At 38.4% G+C, this 7530-nt stretch overlaps 1 long non-coding RNA gene across 1 annotated transcript; it reads left to right on the top strand.

Annotated features, from left to right (window-relative positions):
• The first annotated feature begins 617 nt into the window (after window positions 1–617).
• LOC121110648 lies at window positions 618–3760 on the top strand. Its single transcript, XR_005859501.1, has 3 exons — window positions 618–722; window positions 1700–1894; window positions 3257–3760. It is a non-coding gene; the product is annotated as an uncharacterized LOC121110648 (long non-coding RNA).
• The last annotated feature ends 3770 nt before the right edge of the window (window positions 3761–7530 follow it).

The following is a 7530-nucleotide window of genomic DNA, read 5'->3' on the forward strand; positions in this document are numbered from 1 at the left end:
ATTCTGTGATTCTATGATGATGGTCACAACTGAGATGTAACTCTCAGCATCTCAAACAACAGATCACCGAATACTTCATTTTGTTAAAAAAATAAAATTAAATTATATATCAGGAATGACTTTCTTCCTGTTCCATGTCAATTGAGCAGGTATAGTGGAACTAAGTATAGTTCTGTTTACGTCTAAAAGGCTCTTCTATCATCATACACAGCCTTGGTGTCAGTGTGGTGTTATAAGATAACTGACATGACCACGTGCATCAATTTCTCTACCAGCTATCTCTGCCTTCAGATGCCTTGTCATTTTACTTTATATGAACTGACAATTGAGGCTGCAGTAGAAGACTTCTTCATGCTGCTTTCATGCTCTGTTGATGAATAATGAAGTCTTCTCCTCAACCATCATGTATCATGCTTCACAGAAGCTTAATTAGCTCATCTGAGATAGCCTGGCAGAATTCAGAAGTTGTTGCCAACACTGAGCTTCTTCAACTGAGCTCCTCAAGGGACAACCCTTGGAGGTGAAGATGGGGACGTTCATCTGTTACTATGGAGACAAGCAGAGTCAGCATTCACTCCTGTCCCATTGGTGCACAGTGACATTTCTGAGTCTCTATAGTAACGGAGTTTCTGGCATGTCTGACCTTCTCCAGGGTGAAAGAGCAGCCCTTGAGCACAGAGATGCAGGAACTGAGATGCACAGATTACTTCAGGTGACTACAGGTAGATTCCACAAAGACAAACATTTATAAGTGGCTGTTTTCTTTTTACTCATAACACAGTATTTCTGCTACTGAACAACACTGTGCAGTATAGAATAGAAAATGACAGCTGAGTTTCAGCAAAAGCTAAGATAGAAGTTACAGTTTAGGAAAATCAGACTCTGAGTTCACAAAAATAAACTATATGTGTGAGAGTCTACAGTCTTGCCTCTGTCCTTTCATGCTCTCTTACATCTGATGCTTTTGCACTGTGCTTTTTTACAATGACTGCTCAGTGCTTAAGGAGCTGAGTTTGATTTACACTGAGTGCTTAAAACAACAATTTACTCCATTTTTTTCTCATACTGTAAGCTGTGATTCCTGAAATGACTGTAGCAGAACTCAAAGATGTTAAGAAATGCTTAAATCAGATAACTTGTAGAATTTTTCATTTGTTGTCATTAGAAGTAGTTGTCCAGGAAAAGTGGCTGAGTGTAATTGCAGCCAGGAATTACAGCTTGCTTTCAGTCTCACTCTGAAAGACTTGAGATGCCTCCTGCAATTACAGGTAATCATAAATTTCCTGGTGAATAAAAATGTTTCTGGGGAATGGGACAAAAGTGGAAATTTTGTTTTGTCATCTAGCATATGTGTTATTTGCATAACCTGAGTAATCATAGAGCAAGCTGAAGTCCTAAAGCAATAGGCATGAGTTCTTACAGTCTCTTTAGTTTTGTGATAGAATCAGTGTGGGAACTGTGAAGAAGGCAACAGGTAATGATCTTACATTTACAGTGATGGTTTCTGACCCTTTTAGCAACAGGACAGCATGCTGAGTTAATGTCCTGTTGCTGTTTATTTTTGCTAATAGTTTTGTGTCTGTCCTTCAGAAAGAGCCAGGCCTCGCTGCCAACAATTTTAATGGGGGCAGTCCATTATCTCCATTTACTTTAACATTTTTAGACATCTGTACAAAATTGGCCAAAATGAATTTTTCAGTGTGATATGAAGAACTGGGCACTAAGAACCCAGAAAAGGAAAATACTCAAAAGATCTACAAGGAACCTCTGAGTAGTTGCTCAGTGTTTTCAGAAAGATGCTATGATTGCTCATGGAATATGGAAAAGGACAGGACATCAACAGCAAGCGATGTATCACTCAGGCGTCAATTGAAACAGTAAAGCAAATCACCAGGTCAGTACTTTCTTTAGAGTTTGTTCCATTGGCTTTTCTTTGTGAGCTGAGAGCACAATCCTCCTCCAAGATGAATTGGGTTTGAAGTGTTATCAAACATTCATCAAAGGTTATGGGAAATAGGTGTGTTGACTGTGTTTCCTTGGTTAAAGGAATGTGTTTTCTTCTCCATGCTAAAGAGTCGCAGAACTGCCAGCATGATTGTTCAAGCATTGTCAGATGGTTTATGGTCATCCAGTGGATAATAAAAACAAGACCTAAAAGAAGGAAACTTTAAAAGAATTGAAGCCTGGGGCTCTGTTTCTACTCCCTGGCTGATGAAATTGCCCATTGACAAGCAGTAACCCACAGCAACCAGAAAAATTTATTGAAGAAACAAGTTAATAATTGCAGAGATACACTGTGCCTGTAGCTCTGGGACAGAGTAATGTGCTTTCTTGCTGTCCCTCTTGAGCTAAACCATAGAAATCCATATACTGCATCTCTGTCCGGGATCTTACTCAAGCAGATGGATGCACACTCAATGAATGAAGCAGACCTCTGTTGCGAGATTGAGGGCGTGCCCTCTGCAAGCATCTAATTTCCATCTGAGATTGTGCAGGAAGTGCATTGCATAAATCAGATGGATGACGTGCTTATATTCTCTTTGAACATTTCAGTCCCTCATGAGTAATTTCCAGTTCGAGACATACTACCTCATTCTGATCTAAGAAATACTTCTTAATTACTTACAACTTTCTGTGCTGCTGTTAGTATCATCATGTCCCTAAATCTCTTTTCAGCATTGTAGGTTCTGAAACTCTTATTTTCACCATTTGCTTCAAGAAAGAGGGTTTCTTTTCAGTCTGTCACTTAACATCTCATTTTTCTTAGACAGCAATACTTGTGCTATCATTATGGTTTTCCTGATCTACTCAGGAACTCAAAGCAGTTAATTTGCTATTCCTCTTAGAAGTACTTCTCTTTGCAAAAGCCCAGATTCATTAGGCCTAAATTTGATGCTTAATCACCCGCAGAGAGTGATTCAGCCCATCTCACACCCAAACTGATGATAATACCTTGTTCTCTCATATGTCTATGGAGAGAATGTAAAAATATCAGTCTTATGATGTAGGGTGTTTCAGTTATGTGTGTAGAGCTAAGTGGGAAGGACCATAGCCTTTAACCTCCTGTGGCAAGATTCTAATTCTCAGCTCTTGCTCACAATGACAGTTAATTTACTTTGCCTTCAGGGACAGTTAATTCAATTTGATTTCTTAAAAAATAAAAAACAAAACAAAACCAAATAGCGTGCTGACCATCATGCTGATTTGGAAATCTAGTATCACTTGCCCAATCTGAAACTATGATTTGTATTTGTAGTTGCAGAGAAGTAGTAAAAGGGAGAAAATGTCTAACATATAAACAAGTATGCACAGAACAAGCTTGCCACTGCATGTACCCAGTATTCTGAAGACTGCAATAGGTGAGTCAAGCTCCAGTAGCTGCAGAACACAACTGAAAGTCATTTGGAGAAGAAAAATGTAGAAGCAGGAGAGTTACAACTTGCCTCTAAATCAAAGCCATGAGAACTCTTTTCTAGATACTGTTGATATAATAAATATTTCCTTGCTTTTGATCTGCCACTTCTCCTTTGAACCTTTCCAGCTCCTAATATAATTTACTTAAAGTAGGAAAACCTTCTCTTTCTTACATTCTTCATATTGTTCCACACCATCAGTCCTCTTTCATGCTACCAACTATTCTGGTAGCCCATCACTGATTTACTGAGGAATAAATGTGCATGTCCTGTGCTCAGGATTAAAAATTAGCAGGCATCCACAGTTTCACCAACAGATGAACAAAATGCAAAGGATTATATTTTTTTCCCAGACTCTAAAATCTTACAAATCAATTCATTTTCTAGAGGCACTTTCATGACAACATATCTCACCTCAAATTGTTTGTCAACGTGACCTCCTAAAATTACAAAATGGGAAGGAAAGTTCTACAGCCAATGGATAAAGTCCAGCTACCTTGAGGACAAGGATTCAAAGAGTTCATATTTTGTGCTATGAGGTATATATGTGCAGACCAACATTAGGCTTCTAAATGAGCCTCTTCCTTGTGCACATATAAATATGTTATATATGTATGTATATTTGTCTATCTGTGGAATATCTATCTAATTTGCTGTGTAACTGAGAGTATCACTTCAGACGTTCACATACCTTAGCCAAATTCAGCGCATTTCAAGTGATATGCTAAACAATGCAGTATTTACAATGTGATGATTTGGGGGGTATTGCCTGTGGATAAAGAATTTTCAAGGTAATACATTGTCAAATTAGATCATCAGATACTCATAGCCTGGTAGCTAGCTATCAAATGCTGAAGTTCTAATTAAATTCTTTGTGGCTTACAGTATACTTATCAGCCAGTCTAATATGATTTGCTTCAATGTTTTCTTCAATAATTTAACTCAGCCTTTGTAGATGTATTGTGCACATATCTGGAATGCTAATATTTGCTGTGTATTTCAGCTAATTACTGGAAGTATTCTTTCAAGAGATTTGTTTTCTATAGGGAAGTAGAGATATTGAACAAATTACATACTTTCAAATGTATGTATCTTGAAATATAGCTATAAGCAGTAAAACAAGTGGGAAATATTAGTGAAGTCCTTAAGGGACAGTTTCTCATTTTAATTTATAAGTTAATGAAAAAAATTGAAAGAAAATACTGACTTGTTACTGCTAAAATTTGAGAGGACATAAAAACTGGTGATACACTGAATAATGAATAGATCAGGATAACTGACCATGAGTGACTATAAACATAGGATTAAAGCTATTCCTTGGGACAAATTTTTCTCAATATTTCAGAAACTTTAAATTCCTAAATTCTAAACTATTGACAAAAATTCCTAGGGAAAAATCCTAAGCATTTAAGAATTTAATTCTTAAATTGAATTCCTAAGAAAATGATCACTGGATGAATATAGGCCAGTCCAAAAGTAATGCCTCCTATTTATTTCCATGGAAACTACAACAGATACAATAACACTATTTGATGGAAAAAATTCTCGGCTGCAAAATACTATTTTTCAACATAGTCACCACGTTAGCTATGCATTTTTTTCCAGGAATGAACAAGAGCCTGCATGGCACACTCATAAAAATCTATATAAATATCTGTCCAGATCATGGCTTGTCTTTCACACCACCATTGAAACATTCCACCAACCCCTCACTGCACTCACATCCACTGTTTGGTCTCCATAAGCATTCAAAAGCATCAGTGAACATCAATGGGTGCCATTTTCTCCAAAATGAGGAATCCAGTTCCTCACCTTTGCTTCATATGCACTTCCATGTCAGACACCATTCTGTCAGACTACCTCTCTGCTGCCATCTGTTGCATAGCAACAATATGTAACAGAATATTGATGGGAAAATTCAACTTCTACTGTCATGCCACCAACATCTGCTTCTCATATTGTGGGCCAACATAACAAAATAGGAGGCATTACTTTTGGAGCAGCCTTCATACGTCGTATCCAATTGGAATTCGTATATGTAGATTATCCAAACTTTCTTTTCTTGGACACATTTTTGAGTCCCTTAAAACTATTCAATAGTTTATAGAGGACCACAAGCAAGCACTGCTTTAGATGCAAACACTCATATGAACAGATTTTCTCTACAGCTGTAGCTGTCCCGCAGGTCCCAAATATAAGAGACTGTTAGGCACCAGAGCAGAACAAAAACAGCAGGAAAAAGAGAGCTTGCAGTGTGAAATGCAATTATATAAATTTGTAGTAGAAAGAGAAAGGATTTCATATAGAAGTATAAAAAGTCCCCTGCAGTTCCTGGAAAGGGCAAAAAAATAACTCAGTGATATGTATCATTAAATGTTGTGCTTCTATAATCAAAATTTCCCTAGAACTCTAAGTGGCTTTCCTGCCAGCAACACTAGAATATCTATTTCTACTTTTTGTATGGACTGTATCTCCAAACCTCCATGAAAGAGATTTCCTCTGGCAGAATGAATTGAATAAAAATGTTTTGACTGTGAGATTGCTGCACTATAATTCTTATAATTCTTTCTTCTAGGCAACAGCAGAAGTTAAAAGCTCTTATTTTTAACAGAACAACAACTGAAAAGTCTAGGTCTTTGGTTGGAGTATATTGATGTGGCCACATGAAATCAATTCAGCTAAGCCTACTTAAATAAGATCTGTTTCTATACCTAGACATCCAAGGACTTCAGATTATGCACACAGATTCAGCCAACTCCTATTGCAGTGCAAATTGCCCATGGGAAGAGGTAAAGGGCAGGAGAGAAACATTTCTCTCACTTCTGCTCGCATCTCCACACACTAGCACTGCAGCACACACCTCAAAGCAGGTGGCCCCCCCATCTGAACTGCAGACCTGCAGCATTAATTCAGAGAACTTGGAAATTTGGTGATTTCTGCCTATCGTCTTGGATCCTGTAGTGTTTGGGGACTCAATCCTTTAACAACGATGCCCCAGTTTTAGACCCTTCCTGGACTATGGAAGAGAGCCTCATTTTCTGTGGACATCGTGGTAGGGTCCTCTAAGCTATTCAAGACCTACAAACCTTGTGCAAGGGAAGGAAGGGCTGGCAAATTCCCAACACAAACAGAGGGACCAGACAGTAAAATGGTTTGGATATCAGAGTGCTGTGAGAAGGCTTAAGGAGTGTGGAAGTGCAGAAATCATTGGGCCATGAAGTTACTGAGTGTTGGGCATTCTTATAGCAAAAGTTGGTCTCAGTGCAATGACGAGGATTTAGCACCTGTGTGTGATGCCAGGCTTCATTAACCCTTCTTCCTATGAGGAGAGAAACTTGCTTTACAACAGGAAAACATTTATGTTATCTCTTCTCTGGTGGAAGAGTGGCAGGAAACAAATATTTCTCAAAGTTGTTTTCATTGTCTTTCTTTGAGGAAAACATTTCCTCTGCAATTTCTTCACATTTTTCCCTTGCCAGCTTAATTTGGGTAGGCTACTCTGGTGGCTGTACCAGGGGCAGATTTAAAACACTGCAGGGCAGAACAAAATGATAATCATTGCTTCGAGAGAAGAACTGCATCAGGAGTGACCTGAATGAATACTGATCTCTTTCACTGCCACACAACACAAAGAACACCACGTGTGAGCATTATTCAGAGAGATTTTCTTAAGAAAATAAAATAATTCCATGCAATAGTGTTTTCCTGTTTCATGGTATTTAGTTGTTTATCACAGTGAGTTCCCAGTAGCTTAGAGCATTTATCTTCATGCTGAGCCTGAACCTCAAAAAAAGGGATTAGAAGTCCTCTGTTATGTGAAGGGTTTGCATCAACAGGACAAACACAAAGGATGAAGGAGCTGAATCATAACGCAGAGCAAAAAAAGTCTGCTTCCTCCAGAATGCGGGTGCTCACCAACCCACACCACAGGGTGTGCTCCTCACAACACTGACAGCTGCTGCACAGCACAGGCATCAACAGGCATGGCCCCACAGCATTGCTTTGGCATTAGGTAAACACATCTACTTGTCAGATGTGCAAAAATATAAGGCAAGTCCAGCACTCCTTTCAGTACCATCTTCAAAGTCAATGCTTCATTAGGATTGACTTAGAGTAT

Source organism: Gallus gallus, chromosome 4 (genome assembly GCF_016699485.2).
Source record: "Gallus gallus isolate bGalGal1 chromosome 4, bGalGal1.mat.broiler.GRCg7b, whole genome shotgun sequence".
Lineage (NCBI taxonomy): Eukaryota > Metazoa > Chordata > Aves > Galliformes > Phasianidae > Gallus > Gallus gallus.